At 43.8% G+C, this 17,244-nt stretch overlaps 1 protein-coding gene across 12 annotated transcripts in view; it reads right to left on the minus strand.

Moving 5' to 3' along the window:
- METTL27 (methyltransferase like 27) overlaps nucleotides 1–17,244 on the minus strand; it is a 597,353-nt gene that overhangs the window by 477,504 nt on the left and 102,605 nt on the right. Inside the window, exon 3 of one of the 12 annotated variants that reach the window (XM_078679518.1) lies at nucleotides 2,619–2,845. The exons of the other annotated variants lie outside the window; for them this stretch is intronic. The gene's annotated coding sequence lies outside the window, so the exon portion shown is untranslated. The remainder of the gene's footprint in view (nucleotides 1–2,618; nucleotides 2,846–17,244) is intronic. 12 annotated transcript variants of the gene reach the window in all.

Raw genomic sequence — 17,244 nt, forward strand, 5'->3', positions numbered from 1 at the left:
CCGCCCCGGTCACAGCACAGATACTGCTCTCCTGGCTGTGACAGAACATCTGCGGACCATTATTGATTCCGATCACTGATCTTGCTTGATCTGAGTGCCGCCTTTGATACGGTCTCGCATGGGATTCTGTTACAGCGGCTAGAAGAAGCTGGGGTGGTTGGTCTGGCTCTGGAATGGTTCAGATAATTTCTGACCGAAAGATCCTTCATAGTTTCGGCCCCCTTGTTTCTTTCTCAGGCGCATCCCATTGACCAGGGTGTGCCTCATGGCTCTGCACTAAGCCCTATATTGTTTAACTTGTGTGTTCAGCCTCTTGTAGCGGTCGCCAGGCACTGGTGCCTCACCATGGTCTCGTATGCAGATGATACGCAGCTGGTGGTGACCCTGGCAGATGGCTTCTCATCAGATGCCTCTAGGTTTAGAAGTGGCCTGGCTGCAGTTGCAGAATGGATGACAATAAATTGCTTCCAGCTGAACGCTAGCAAAACAGAAGTTCTGTTAGTGGGGAAGAACTCGAGCTTGTGGAATGAGCAATGGTGGCCGAACATTCTTGGTAGTATCCCCACTCTAAAGTCACTGGTTAAGAACTTGGGGGTATGGATGGACTCCTTCCTTAGTTTTCAAGACCATACTAAAAAAGTTGCTGGTACCTGCTTTGGCCTCCTTCGGGGTCTTAAGCCCCTTCTGAAGTTCTTTGATCCACCTACGCACTAGCTGATTGTTCAGTCTGCTATTCTATCCAGACTAGACTATGCTATTTCTCTCTTGCTGGGGGCTAATCAGGCTGAAGTTCTGCAGTTGCAGCGTGTTCAGAACGCTGCCGCCAGAGCCTTGCTGGGCCGTCTGCGGACATGCCCCTCTACTAGCGCTATCCGGAGACTTCACTGGCTACCTATGGCTAAGCGCATTCAATTTAAGACGCTGTGTCTATTCTTTAAGATCTTGAAGCTTGCCCCGCCCAGTCTGCTAACTAATTTGCTTACTTCGTATGTTCCTACACGCCAGATGCGCTCTTTGGGGCAGCTCCTGGTTAGTGTTCCCCTGTGTGAAACGTCTTCTGTCCGGGGGTCGTTCTTTCCGCTGCTTTGCAGCCGAGTTATGGAATTCCTTGCCTCTCTCAGATTCGCAGGATGGAACATCTGCTGGACTTTAGGAAAGCAATTAAAACCTTCCTCTTTCCTTTAGCCTAATCTTTTCGGTCTTCTTTCCTGTTCTTGGCGTTTTACTGTTTTGGTTCCTAGGTCTGTTATTCTGATGCTGGCAGCGCCGGGACGCCTCATCGCTGGGGCAGCTGTGCACTATACAAATCCAGGTAACATAATATAAACAACGCAGGCTAAAATACTCATCTGGTGCTTCTAAAATAATCCTACCCCAGTGTACCTAACCTAAGTGTAGTACGAGGGAAGTAGGCGCTGTTTAGCTATAGTCTTAGTTTAGCTATAGTTGCCAAGATTTGCCAAAAGTCCCTCTAGGTTCTAGTAAGCTCCATACCTTAGAATGAGTGAGGTTGGAATCTCTTTCCGGGTCTCGATCTCTAACACCCCACAAGGAGAGTCAGAAACACTGGAGCTGGATTCTCTGCAAGGAGGATGACAGTGTCTGGTCAGTGTGTCAGTTGGGGACTTGACTTCCTTCTGAACTTGCCGTGACAAGCCGCGTCGTGCAAGTAGGCAGCCGAACCGTGGACCGTGATTCGCCATGGCAAGTGAAGGTATATTTATACCTTGAAAGTGTTTAGGAATGCCAGTATTGACGTAAAAGTCATGAATGAACCCCTAAGGAATAGATGTTGATGCATAATAAATGAGTTCTTGGAGAAATCAATATCCAAGCAAGGGGAAGTCCTTAAGGCTTAAGAGTCTGGTTTTCCAAGAACTCGTTGTGACATAGATGAACGGATGTAGGTGGCCATGCCTAAATAAGGGCTGGATTTCTATGCCTAAATAAGGGCAATGTGAATTGTACCTATATAAGGGCATAAATCTGGAAATCTATATACGAAATCTAAATCGACACACAACACCCACTCCACTTTCGTATGAACGACGTTACTAAATCCTAAACATGTTAAACATATCTAAAAATAGAGTATCGCATGATGTGCTAAAAACATGTCCAAAAACATATTTCAAAAAAATGCATTTAAAAGTGTTGCTATGCGCATTAAAGCAATGCTTCATTCTAAGCGTATGCAGACGTTTGAATGCTACATGAATGAATCATAAACATATATACATGATGAAATGGCTCGTAAATACAGAAGAAAAAAGGCCGAAACCATTTCATGGCAAGTTCCCATAAATCAATTGTTATTGACAAGGTCACATATTGTCTCTGAAAGTGTTTCAAAGAATTCTGTTCTCTATGAATAGTTCTACTATAAGCAGATTACTTTGCCCAAAAAAGAAAAATACTAATTTGGGAACAAAAATTAATCATAGGAAAAAGTTTCAAGGTTTCAGTCTTTGTTTTGAAAAATGAAGGCCAAATTCAGAGTCTTTCCGGAACACTGTGTGCCTGAATCAAAAGTCAGTGTTTGGGGATGGAGAAAACATGAAATCTTCTAATTCTGTAGGCAAAATGTCGTCTACCATTGTAGGTGAAAGTTGGATTACCTCGTTTAGAAGACTAACCGCACATAGATGAGAAGCACCGCCGTCAGCATTGGTCACATCAGCAATGTTCGTATCGGATGTTACCTGCGCGCCTGTTGTTTCCTCTCGTACCTCAGCAGTAGCAATTTGCGTCTGTGAGATCTCAATGAATGCCGTCATCAGTATTGGTAGCCGCTGGGGACAACACAGAGCATGGGCCATCACCGGGTCCAGCAGAGTAGCGATATCTGTGGGCATGATTGATGGGAGTGTAAGACAGATGTCTAGCACGCATTCTTCACCGCAAACAGGCAGCGTAGAACAGGTAAAATGCAATCTTGTCAGATTGGTCTGAATGACAAAAACATGTGGTATTTAATTCTCGTAGACGAGGTAAACCTAAAATTTGGACGATGCGCTCACAACACTTCATCTCCAATAGAGCGCTCTCTATGGTGCTTGGAGTGACGTTGGTGAACTGCTTGAAAAGGTGTTAACAGTCCTGAACACACGGTTAAATACATGTACAATGCTGTTTGCATCAGACATGTTTAAGATACGTTCCAACATTTCTGAGAAATGTATAGGGCAGTTTGTATTCAAAAGGGCATGTATCTCGCAGAAGTCCTTGCAACTTGTAGATCATAGGTCTCTTTGGCCGAGGTCAGTGGCACAGTTTGTTGTAAAAGAATGGCTTTCATTCTGCTTAAAGTATCAATTCGTATAGAAGAGAAGTTCAGTGAAGGCCATAAAGGCGACTCCCTGGCTGTCTTGGTTTGTGGAAAAAATACTTGCATACAGCATGTGACCCTGGATGAAACAGTCACTAGATATGGGATACCTGGCAACATGACACAGCAGCTGTGATCATTCAACATAAGGTAACTTCCATAAGAAAGTAGTCCAAAAATTGCATTATTCACTGCAGCTGGTGAGCCTTGCAGGTGACAGGATAAGTTTGTAGTGGAACCATCGCAGCCCCCATGTAAATTAATACCCCAACAAAGCAGAGAGCCGCTTAGTGCGTTTTCACAGTTTGTACCGGTAAAAAAAACCTCACGCCCCCCACTCCAACATCTGTGTGTGTATGGTAAATCCCAGGATGTCTTGATGTATTCTTTACCTAAACTTTCATATTTGCCTGCTGGTATACTTGTTAGGTAATACTGAAAATGGAAAAATGTAACAGGCAGAGTAATTTTACTATGTATGATCCACTCAGTAGCTGGTTTTTCTGCCAATGTGAATGGTAATTTTTCTGGTTTTTCAAAGCTCAGCACCGTATAGTCTACTCCACTTTATGCCAGTTTGATCTGTTTATCTCTGAGATTGAATTCTGAAAACAGTGCCGTAGTGTTGATTAAATGCCAAGGCACATAGCCTGCACACAAGCTTTGTAGCGTCCAGCTTAATAGCATGATAGAACGTAATTGAGACTGACAATGTTGCAGCATGTAATAATCAATTTGGAGGAAATAAAAATCTGTGATCCATTTGGTTCCAATGGTTAGTTCAAGAAAATCAAGGAGGGGGGAGAATGGATCACTTGTCCTGTAAAATCAGGGTCTTAGTCATATTGGAACCGTATACAAACCCTCATAAACGTTCACAGGCAATTGGCGGTATATCTTGATTCTCCGCCTAGGTATACTGTTGAAGCATCATCATAGGGTTTTTAGATAGTATATATGCTATCCTCCACCTGGAGGTAGACCAACTAATTTGCCAGTAGTGTCCAGAGACTAAAAAGAGGGCGTGTGTGTGCTCAAGTGCAGTGAAGTTAAAATTACATACATCACTTTAAAACAAAAAAATGTATTTAGAAAAACGGTGATGGGAGAAATTAAAAATAATGAGGTGGTGCGTCTGTAGACCCAGTTACTAGTCTACCTCACTAGTAGGTCAACATGTTTCAGCCTTCTTGTATAATCCTGAGGCTTTCGTCAGGACCAAGTGTGCTTAAGAGCTCATTGCGGCTCCTAATAAAGTGGGTAACTTGCCACACTTGTTTTTTTTTAAATCAGATCTGAAACTTATTGATGCCGTTTTCTGGCTTCCTCAGGGTGCCGGGAGAGTGGTGAAAGAACCTTGTTCGATTCTCACAAGTCAGTGACTTGTTCTGTCTCTATGTGCGGCGCCCCATGTTGCAGCTTGACCAAGTCTTGTTCCATGTCGTCTATGGCAGAAGACACAATGCTGTCCAATGAATATATCCTGGACGACAGAGTCATTAACCCATTGTCTACTACAGGGAGAGATTTTTCTAAATTAATGCGATCAGTTTGTCGTATTCGTTCTGCAGTCTCTGCTTGGGTAATCTTCCATATTTCATAATAAGCAGCATAGATACCGGGAAATATGAAATGTTTTTGACGCGGTTTTCATGGTCCTAGCAAGAATTCCCTAAGGTCTGCGCCATCTTTACGTAAAGGTAAGTGTTGTTTTACATCCTCAAGTGTAGATTTCGTTAGCCAATCAATGTATAGCTTCCCTACATTGTATGTTGTTACTACCCCAGGATGCTGTCTTTGAACATATCTTGGGTCTGGCCTATTGATAGTAAAACCCTGTGTTTTGTTCAGGAATCGGTTCTGACAGTTGTTTGTGTCTGTGGGCCAGAGCAACCATTTTTTCCATTCTGAATCTGATCTGTTGTGATGCAAAATGTTATGTACACCGACCTCCCCCAGTGTAGTGCTATTACTTGTAGGTATTGGTATGGTCGGTGTGTTCATTTCTTTGATCTTGGCTAACCCAAGGCAAGACGTTTGTTGGACAGTGTCATTCAAAAACATAATTTGCTCCTGGATGATACAGGCTCTATGCAAAGCTTCTACCCTCTGCACTTGCCAATCTTTTATACCCCAGACAGTTTTTGTCTCAATTTTGTCTTTCCAAAAGTCAAAACCCTGTCTAGACAGTTGGGCAATAAAGGCTGCAGAATAAATCTGTTTTGTATTGGTTAACATATTTTTTGTTCCTGTCTAGTTCACATTTTTAAAATAAAATGATTCAGCATTGGATATATTGAACCCGGAAAAATATGGAAATTTCATTGCAAATGTTTTTGAGCTACCCTTTGGAGGTATAGGACAATGTTCCCATTGGTTATACACATATATATTTCTAGGCATTGAAGTTTTGTGCAAAAAATGATGACCATAATGGTTATAACAATACATTTGTTTATAGTCTGATGAACCCTCTAAATATTCATGATTTGTGAATACTGCAGACATTTCTAGATCAGACATCATGTTATTAACAGTCTCGAAGTCCTAATCATCAGAAAAGGTACTAGAGGTAATAAAGTCACTTAATAAAATCTTGAACAAGTGTGGAATCTTCAAAAGCTCTGACGGGCCAAAAATGTCATAATCAGTTCTGCCCCAAACTATACCCTCTGGTATAGGAACGGGTGTGATATTCACTGCTGACAAGTCTCTTTGTTCACGATGGGATGATTTGTGTGACTGGAGAAGTTAGTTAACTTTTTTACTTGCTGTGTCCATTTGAACATATCTTCCATTTATCAGCATACCCAGAGTTATTACCAGAGCTAACCAAATTAGAAAGATGAATATTCTTAAAACAATCCATAGTTCAATCCATGGTGAAACCAGATAAGTATTTTTCACGAAATGAAAAAAGTCTATTGCTTGTTCTTTGAAAGTTCTTTGTGCTGGTGTTTTTTCTGTTTCGCTGGGATCCTCAGAAAACGTATCAAAGTTAATGAAATAGCCAGAGGCAGTTCTGTCAATGGTTGGAATTGCATCCGGATTTGTTGAAATCGCTGGAACCACTTGATCACTTGTTACTTCGTTGTAGACAGGTGTATCAGGAAGAACTGTTATTTGGGTTTTAAGAGGAACGAGTTCCATAGCATTATTGCATAGTCCTTATTTTCTCACTGTAGAATCTTCAAAGGTGATGAGTCTCTCATTTTTAACCTCTTGGATTGTAGCTAGAGGAGAGTGTCTGTTACTTTGTTGGAGTCCACTTGGCCTACTGCTTAGTATCGGCCACATAGTGTGGTTTGATCAGGTCGATGGACACAAATCTTTCCTCCTTTTTACTAGCAAGGGGCGGCAGTAGTACTGTTCTTGATCTGTAGATTGCTAGGACAGGTACTGGTTGTCTGTAAGAAGGCCCAAATTCCTTCTTGTCCGCAATCTTTTCTCTGACTAGATCTCCAAGCTTTGGGATCCAGACAGGCCTTGCTGGGACGGTCGGTTTTTCCCCAGTGGTGGTAGGCTTCAGGAGCACGTTGCTTTGTTTCGATCTTAGTACATTTAAGTCCTGTAAAACAGCCAAACAATCTTTGATATCAAATTTCTTATTTTCCACCACTGTTCCATGACAATCAGGGTCAGGAACCAACATGCTTGTCCCAAATAGGACCTCATATGGAGAGACACCCTCTAGAGAACTTCTTGGCAAATTGTTTAATGCGCGTTGGACCCCATAAAGATGTTTGACCCACCCATCACCCAAACCTAATACCCTAGCTGTTATAGACTGCTTTATGTCCTGGTTTTTTCTTTCCACAACAGAATTTCCCTCAGGATGGAATGGAGAAGAATACCGCAAAGCTACGCCCAAACTGGCCATGGCTTCTTTGAAAGCTCGAGAGCTAAACGTAGGGCCCTGGTCAGAGTGTAGTATGCCAATTGGGTATGTGCCGATAAAGACTCACAATTTTTTTATAACAGTTCGAGTGTCAGTCGAGCGCTGAGGCCACATACAAAGGAACCTTGACTTAGTGTATGTGGGATTGCATTTGTCCAAAAGGACGCCTGCATGTAGATACTTTAATGCTGTCTAACAATTGTGTCTGTACTGGGCTGGCTACATTGTAGACAAGTGCCTGGAGGCGTTCCATACTGCGATCTCTAGTGCAGTCTATGCAGTTATTGATGAAAATGTGAATCAGTGTATTCATTCCTGGCCACCAGTACATCTCTTTTAATGTTAATATTGTTTTAGAGATACCCCAGTGTGTCAGACCTTCTCACAGATGTGCTTCATAAATCAGAGCTGCTCTTCGTTCCATGTTTGGTGTCACCCTATCCCCCACTCCAGGGATTTGAGCAAACGGAACACTTTTCGCATAAATTGTATATGAGTATTTGAGTGGAAACTTTATAGGTAACGCTGCACCATTGCCTTTGCTTGAAGCATTGACAGCCAGTATTATTTCACTGTATATTTTCATTTTTGAACGAGTGATTGCAGCTACGGAAGCCGTTTGCACAGCCCCCTTCGCTGCTTCATCAGCCAATGAATTCCCTTTAACGTGAACACCATCATGTTGATGACTCAACATGTGTATCACGTGAGTGTTTTGTAGTCCGTCTTGCACTGAACTACTTGTACCCAAAGCGTTTTGTGCTTGATTGTGCCACCTTTTGCACCTTTGAAACCATTTTGAAGCTAATTCTGTAAATATTAATTGTAAGATTGAACACAGTAAAAAGAACTCTATGAATGTGGGGAATGCATAATCCGTATTCTCAAGTGCCATTATGAATGCTAGTAGTTCAGCTCGATGAGCTGTAAATCTCCTAGGGGCCCGATTCACAGAACTAACTAACTTAAGACAAAATCCTAAACTTACTACTATTTTGGTATTCACAGAAGGCACTTACTCATTTTGGTATTCACAGAAGGCACTTACTCATTTCGGTATTCACAGAAGTTAGGAGTCCTAACTTTAAGACTCCTAAATGCCTTCTGTGCATACCGAAAGTCTTAAAGTTAGGATTTTTTCTCAGTTTAGGAGTAGTAAAGTAAAGACAAAATCCTAAACTTACTACCATTATGGTATTCACAGAAGGCACTTACTCATTTTGGTATTCACAGAAGGCACTTACTCATTTCGGTATTCACAGAAGTTAGGAGTCCTAACTTTAAGACTCCTAAATGCCTTCTGTGAATACCGAAAGTCTTAAAGTTAGGATGTTTTCAGTTTAGGAGTCCTAAAGTTAGGAGTCCTAACTTTACTACTCCTAAACTGAGAAAAATCCTAGCTGTCTGTGACGATATCTTAAAGGTACAAGAGGAATATGTATCATCAGTATCTTGATACCTGTCATGTTTTCTCAAATTATCCCTATTCCTGAGGTTATACCTCCTTTCAGAGGGCTCCTTTTGAGGAGACCAACCTCAGGATTGAGAATCTTTCTCTTTTGATTGTTGTTTGCTATTTTCCCACTTCTTTTTAGAAGCGGTGGGATTGTTTATAATAGAATCCTTCTCAGGACCTCAGGACAGCTGTGGTTTAACTGCACAGTTCTATTAACTTTTGTATGTTATTAAGTAATTTGTTGTCCGACATTGATTCCATGTTGGGGTCAGGTGTGTAGCCGGCTAAAATTGGCCATGTTGCTCCTCGTCTACCAAGTGAATGTGGTAATGTAATTGTAATGTTTAAGGGCGCCTTTAAACCAGAGTTTATGCTCCTGGTATGTGAGTGGAATTTCAACATCCTCAAAAGGAATATATTCCTCGGGTGGTTCATCTTCTTTGTAGAAGTGAAACATTCTTATTACTGGATTTGATTCTGGGAATACTATCCATGAGCAGAATACCTGTCTGGTGAGATTCATGTGCCTTTATCACAAAAACTGCTCTACCACCTCTAGGTGTTAGGCCATGTTTTATAAGTTTTAGAGTGATGGCTTTCCTTAAATTTGGATGGATGTGTATAACATCCTCATTGGTTTCATTAAAACCTGTTTGATTAAAAGCTGTTACGACTGGGAGAGCCGCAACTCCACCGGTTACGGTATTATTATCCCCGTTTAGGGACATTGTTTAATGAAAATTTGCAGAGCAAGTTTCAAGGGAACAAAGATTAGGTGCACAATATTTTGGAACACTGAATCCTTCAACGTTGAACAAACCAAACAGCTAATATATAGGGTTTTCGTCCTACTCAGCTATGGCGGATATTATCCCTACCCACTCCAGACGTCTTATGGAGTATTATGGGTACGGGTCTCTGAGAAAAGCACGGCTGAGTTACTTCATTATCTAGCGTTTAATTAGTGCCTTACCAAACCGTTGGGCGCCATGTTGTGTAGTTCCTATATCCCTGATAGGCTCTGCATATTGGAATAATATACACTATAGTTTTGACATAGGACTGAGGTCAGTATGTCTCTATCGAGTACATTACACCTGATTACTTGTGTGTGCCAGCTAACTCAGAGGTCACTAGAAACTTCTCGAATGACAAGAAGGGATTAGATTCTGACAACCGCATAAACATGACAACTTTCTTTCCCTTACAATCGGGACACTCTCAGAAATGTGGAAAAAATGCATAATCCGTTCACTCAGTCAATCGTGCATGCTTCGTTTCTACAGAGTTTAAACAGAAATATGTAGACGGGCATTTAAATAAAAAGGGTTTATTAAACAGTCTTATTTCTCATTCAAGAGATATGAACTGCTACAATCGTGAGACAGAATGCAAAGTATAATACGTACAGCGTTAGCAGTAAGATGAAATAATACTGCAATTGCATGGTTTGTCGCTATGATATATATTCATAAAAATACATACATAAATAACAGAGGCTAAAATACTCATCTGGTGCTTCTAAAATAATCCTACCCCAGTGTACCTAACCTAGGTGTAGTATGAGGGAAGAAGTAGGTGCTGATTAGCTATAGTCTTAGTTTAGGTATAGTTGCCAAGAATTGCCAAAAGTCCCTCAAGGTTCGAGTCCGCTCCATACCTTTGAATGAGTGAGGTTGGAATCTCTTTCCGGGTCTCGATCTCTAACACCCCGCAAGGGGAGTCAGAAACACTGGAGCTGGATTCTCTACGAGGAAGATGACAGCATCTGGTCAGTGTGTCAGTTGGGGACTTGACTTCCTTCTGAACTTGCCGCGGCGAGCCGCGTCGTGCAAGTAGGCAGCCGAACCGTGGACCATGATTCGCCATGGCAAGTGAAAGTATATTTATAACTTGAAGGTGTTTAGGAATGCCAGTATTTACGTTAAAGTCGGGCATAAGAACATCATGAATGAACCCCTAAGGAATAGATGTTAATGCATAATAAATTAGTTCCTGGAGAAATCAATATCCAAGCAAGGGGAAGTCCTAAAGGCTTCAGAGTCTGGTTTTCCAAGAACTCGTTTTGACGTAGATGAACAGATGTAGGTGGCCATGCCTGTATATGGTTAGCAAGGAGAATGCCTAAATCAGGGCATACATCGGGAAATCTATATCCAGAATCTAAATCGACACACAACACCTTCATGCCAATTACCTTTGTATGACCAATTAATGCACCGTCCCTTCAGAACTACAATGCTGTTGGGATATGTAATTCCTTAAGGTGCCCTAAATGACGACGCTTTCACTGATCACCTTCTGGAAATCATGACAACAAAGATTTCCTCCAATGCCACAGAGGTCTTCCTGGGTGATTTCAACCTGCATTGGAATGATGCTAAAGATCCCTACGTCAATGCCATTAAAGACCTTCTAACTGACCAAGCCCAGACCCAAGCCTGCTCTATGCCAACCCACTCAAAAGGAGCCATCCTTGACTGGATCATTTCTAAGGAGTCCGCTGTCAAGCTTATCTCCATAGACCTCTGTGACTGGTCTGACCATCACTCCATATCCTTCATTTTACCCGGGACCCGCAAGACAAAGTCGTCTCAACCGGTGATTACCAAACGCTGGACCAGAGACACTAAGAACCTAGACTTTATGAAACTTGAGGCTTGCTGCAAATCTGACCTACTCCCCCCCTTGCACATAACCAAGGTTAGCGATCTCATCTCAATGAGCACTACTCATCGTCCATTTCAAACATTCTGGACGACCTTGCCTCTCTAAAACTAAAAAGAACACAAATCAATGACAGAAACCCTTGGTTCACTGGCTCCCTCAACATGGAGAGGAGATCCCTACGTCATTCTGAAAGAAACTGGAGACAACACCCACCCCTCCTTGCCTAAAACAACTACATCATCAATTGCAAAAAAAGAATACTTCAGATCGGAATTGGGGAACGCCAAGAATAGACCCCAAAAGCCCTTTGAACTGGTCAAATTCCAATCTAATAAACTGGCTAAAACACCGAAAGAATCCCCCAATTCGCTAATATCGTCAGATGAATTCTCCTCCTTCTTCGCTGATAAAATCACAGCATTAGGAATTGAACTCAGTACCCTCACCTGCCCCCAACCCCCTCCTGCTCTGCCACACTCTTCCGCTCCTACCATCCTGGCCTCTCCTAAAAACCAAGCCCGCTGAACTGACTTTGAATACTACAATGAAGACTCCATCTCAAAAATCCTCTCTACCTTAAAACCAAACAACCATTTCAATGACCCGCTACCTTCCAACTGCCTCGCCGCTGCCTCCCAATCCATCATTCCTTGCTGGACTACAATTATCAATGCCTGTCTCACGCAGGGCTTGATCCCGGACCCTTTGAAAGCTGGCCAAGTCCTCCCCATCTTGAAAAAGCCTTCACTGGACCCAGCTTCCCCTGACAATTTCAGACCTATCTCCAAAATCCAGCTACTAGCCAAAGTATTGGAGAAGTGTGTTCAACAGCAACTAGGCCAGCACATCAACAACTTCCACCTACTTGATGACTTCCAATCTGGGATCAGACCAGGGCACAGCACCAAAACTGCTATGCTCCACATCGTGGACGATGCCCTCCAAGCCCTAGACCAAGGCAAAACCTGCCTTCTAATCCTCCTTGATCTATCCTCCGCCTTCGATACGGTCAACCATGAAAAACTACTTGAACGCCTCAGACTCAGGATGGGTCTGGATGGCGTGGTACTAGCATGGTTCAGGTCCTTCCTCCACAACCGCTCTCAGAGATTCCTCATCAACAGCAAACTATCAGTTCCCACCCCGGTCACAGTCGGAGTCCCCCAAGGTTCAACCCTCTCCCCCACCCTCTTTAACCTTTACCTAGAGCCACTCACCGAAGTTCTCCGTTCCGCCAACATCTCCTACCATATGTATGCGGACGACACCTAAATATACATCAACATCTCTTCGCTCAATGAGATCCTCTCCCTGAACGAGACCCTGAAACTAACTGTCCAATGGCTAGCCAATAACCAACTCAAACTGAATGCAAAGAAAACGGAATTTCTCCTAATCTCCCCATCAAAAGCCAACCCGGAGATTCAGATGTGGATTAAGGCCATCACAGCCCTGAACTGCCCACCGACCATTGTGGACTCTGTCAAATCCCTGGGCATAATCCTCGACAGTAACCTCAAAATGAGAGACCACATAACTCAATGGCCAAAGCAGCCAGATTCCACTTGAGCTACCTTTGGAAGCTGAAACCTTTCATCGATGCACCAGACTTAAAAATGGAAGTTCAAGCACTTGTCATCTCCAGACTGGAATACGGCTGTTCCACCCTCACAGGAGTACCTAAGACCTCCCTAGCGCCTCTAAAAGCCTGCCTCAATGCGGCTGCCAGACTACTCACAGGTACCAGGAAGTTTGACCACATCTCTCCACACATGAAAGCGCTGAACTGGCTCCCCCTGGAGGCCAGAATTCAGCTTAAATTGGCATGCACTATACACAAGACTCTATACACAAACTCCCCTGCTTATACGGCACAGAAATTAGTGATATCCGGTGGAAGCAGGAATTCCAGGTCCGCCAGAAACCTCCTACTCCAACCTGCCTCCTTTTAAAAAAAAGAACCTACAACAGGGCGTTCAAGAATTTGGAACTCTCTACCACCTTCCATCAGGAAAATCCCTCTTCTAGCACGCTTCAAAAATGAGACCAAAACCTTCCTCATGGGTAAATTCCTCGCCTAAGGCCTGCCTGCAACCACCTCACTGAGCGGGACTACTCTATGACTACCGCTTTCCCATATCACCAACTGCCCACGACAAAAACATATGGAACCTTTGTTTTTGCTTCTGACTCTGACGATGATTGTAACCATACATGTTGATCTTGTTTGTCTGTGCACTTAAAACATTTTGCTTGTTCAACAATGTATACCGTGTAAAGCGCTCTGATACCCTCACGGGTCATGTTCGCGCTCTATAAAACACAAAAATAAAGTGCACCTGAAGACGGGTTGTGTCACTAAGTGGATCAACCACGGTAGATGGAGATAGTGGTTTATGTAACCACACTGTTTACTGCTTAGTATGTTGCTGTGGAAAACAATATATGGGGAGTACTATCCATCCCACTTAGAAACGTATACTAGAACTTCTAAGAGCGATTAATAAAAGGGACCATAACTGTCCTATAGCTCGACATTTCGAGGCAGAACATCAGCGCAATAGCAGTCTCCTTACATTCTTCTGTTTAGATCAGATTGAGAAGAGGGAAAGAGGAGGGGATACAGTCAGGAGGTTATGCACATTGGAGTCAAGATATATTATCAAATTACAAACCAAAGCACCGAGAGGCTCAAATAACGAAGAAGAGATGTGGATTCATGTAGGTTAAATAGGCATACATAGTGATAGTTGAGGAAGTAAGGTTCCCATATGCAAAATGAGATAGAGACCAATGAGGCACTTGGTGTTCCAAACTTTGCTGAATACAAACTGTCATAGCAGACACAATAAGCCCATAGAGGGCATGATCTCTGTTAGACCTGGCATCTTTGGCGTGGTTTCCCCCTATATTTTTACCTCTACCTCCTGTATTTTTGATGCTGTGCTGGATTTCGTTTTTGCTGGTTTAGATGCTTTGGACACTCTTCCACTGCTGATCAGTGCCAGAGTGTAAGTGCTCCCTAGGTAAACTGATGTTGTGATTGGATGTACCTGATTGGCATATTTGTATCACCATGAAGTCCCTAGTAAAGTGCACTGGGTGTGCCAGGGGTGGTGATGACAAATGCTACTAGTGGGCCTGCAGCACTGATTGGGCCACCCACATGAATAGCCCTAAAATGGTGTCTCAGGCCTGCCACTACAGTGCCTGTGTGCAGTCTAGGAACTGCCATGTCCTCCTGGTCAGTGTCCCCACTGACCAGGCCAAACCCTTCCCTTTTTGTGCACACTAGTCACCCCTATGGAAGGCCCAAGGTACCCCCATGGGCAGGGTGCAGTGTATGTGAAAGGTAGAGCATGTACTGGTGCAGGTGACATGCTCTGGTAGTGAATGGCAGCCATTTTCGTTTTTCCCTATAGTAAGGCTATCTTGCTCCATAGATTAACATGGGGGATGCTGGCTACAGTGGCTACCAGCATTTCTTCTCATAGGAACAAGATAGGACATAAGAGTCTAGTATCCCTGAACTCAGAATTTAATAACACATCTTTTAGGAAAGGTTGTTTTTAAATCCTGTGTTTGAGAACAGCACTTTTAGAAAGTTGCTATTCTCTTGTCTGACCCTTCTGTGTGCCTTGGCCTGTTTGTGTATTGACTGTCTGGTTTGAGAGTGACATGGGGCTGGGGATTCCCCAGGAGGCTGGCTGAGTCAGCCCTAGGCTGAATGACTGCATTTGCAACTTGAGTGGTGGGAGGAAATAGCACCTGGGCCTGCCTTCCACAATGCTGGCTCCACCTCCTGCTGGGCGGCTGACGACCCTGCCCCTCACTCTGAAAGGAAAGGAGAAGCAAGGTAAACAAAGTGCTCAAGCACTACACAGAACTGGTTCAGACCGGGCTCAGGACCCACTTGCACAAAGAGAACAAAGACTTTTAAGGGTATAAGTACAGGACCCCTGACAACAGAAAATTAGATCATCCTGGAATCAAGAAGGAACCTCTGCCAAGGAGAAAGCTGAAACTGAAGAAGGAAGACTGTCCTGCTGTTGGTCTGCTGGACTGACCTGTTGCTTTGCTGCCAAGGAGAGGGGAAGGACTTTGCTGTTGTGCTGTGTCCCCTGTCTTGAAGGAATCTCCAAGGGCCTGAGAAGGGCTGGCTCCCTGTTCTGAAGTCCCAGGAACAAAAGGATTTCACCCCCAACTTCCCTGAACTCTGCTGAGAGAGTTCTGTCCTTCCTAGAGGGCTTGATCCAGTTGTGGGACCTCTGGAAGTTGTACCTGTGCTGGGAAGCTTGAAACTAAGCTTGAAAGACTTTTGCAATTGAAAAGTTATCGCATCGCTCGCAAATCCCCGACAAGGAAATTCCCGTCGCTACGAAGGCCGAGATTGTCACAGCGCCAGTTGCCGCTGCCAGAGCCACCGCATCCTTCGTTTGTGGGATGCACCAGGCCGGTGCGGGAAAGTCTAACATCGCTGCGAGTGTCATCGCAGAGCCTGTCGTCGCTGGGTGAGATCGCCGCACCGCTTGCTTGCGGACCGCATCACGTCGCTGCGAGTGTCATCGCAGAAACCATCGCGTCGAGGAGCTGCGAGAGAGAAGATCACCGCTGGTCCACGCATCGTTGCCCCGGAGATCGTCGCAACTCCAAAGATCGTCGCATCGTGCGTTTGCGAGAACAAACTTCCTACGGAACTTCCGCATCGGAATCCATACAAGTGGCCTTCCTCCCCATACAGACCGGATTCGTCGCAACACGCCCGCTGCTGCAGCGGGGCTGTCGCAAACGCCTCCCCGGGGTCTGAGGAGCAACGCATCGCTTGTTTTCCACCACACCAGCTTCTGCTTTTGGAACTTTGTCGCAACTAAAAGGTACTGTGAGTAAACGTGACGCAACTGTGAACTTTTCACGCATCTGTGGATTATTTTATCGCAACCTGAAGAATTTTATCGCAAACCTTAAGAACTCTTTTGAAACCATATTCTTGAACTGTGTATGTTGGATTTTTGTCATTTTGGTCTTGTGTAGTTTAGATTAAATACCTTTAATTTTCTAAACTGTTGTGGAGTCAGTTTGTGGTGTTTTCACTGTGTTACTGTGAGTGTTGGTACAAATACTTTACACATTGCCTCTGGTTAGCCTAGACTGCTCGTGCCAAGCTACCTAGAGGATGAGAAGGGGTTATCTAGGAGGGTTTCCTCCTTACTCTGACTAGAAGCAAGGGTCCCTATTTGGACAGTGGTACCTACCACTGCCAACTAGAGACCCCCAGTTCTAACATTGTTGGTCAGCGGTGGGAAATTAAACTTGTATTTGTACTAGACCCACAGTGATTGGTGTACATCACTAGTGAGTGCAGATGACTATGCCATCGCATACTACTTGTTTTTGATTTTTGATTCTATTTTTGAGTAACTCTTCCAAGCATCATGTCTGAGAATGGAAAGGCACCCAGTAAAGAGGCAGAAGCAGAGTTGGAATTTGTCATTGAGGATTTGTATTCCTACAAAGTTGAGGAACTTAGGAAATTCTGCCACTAGTTTGAGTGCCCCATAAAAAGCGGCTACAGGAAGGATGAGCTGCAGAGAATCTTGAAGGCCCATTGGGAGGCACAAGAGGGAAATGATGATGTGGATACAGGGAATGGTTTCCAAATCACAGATCTGCCCGTGGGCAGAGGAGGCTCAGGGGCTGGCAGTAACCATTCCGGTAGGGGCTTCACCCAAGAAGAGTTGGAGGAGAATCAAAGAGTGAGGGAACATGACTTAGAAGTCCTGCAGTTAAAAATGAAGCAGTTGTAAATGGAGAAAGAAAGGGCAGCGGAAGACAAACAAAATGCCCGTGCCCTGGAGGAAAAGAAATTGATTTTGGCTCATTAGTTGAGCATGA

The sequence above is a fragment of the Lissotriton helveticus genome, chromosome 3_1 (genome assembly GCF_964261635.1).
Source record: "Lissotriton helveticus chromosome 3_1, aLisHel1.1, whole genome shotgun sequence".
Lineage (NCBI taxonomy): Eukaryota > Metazoa > Chordata > Amphibia > Caudata > Salamandridae > Lissotriton > Lissotriton helveticus.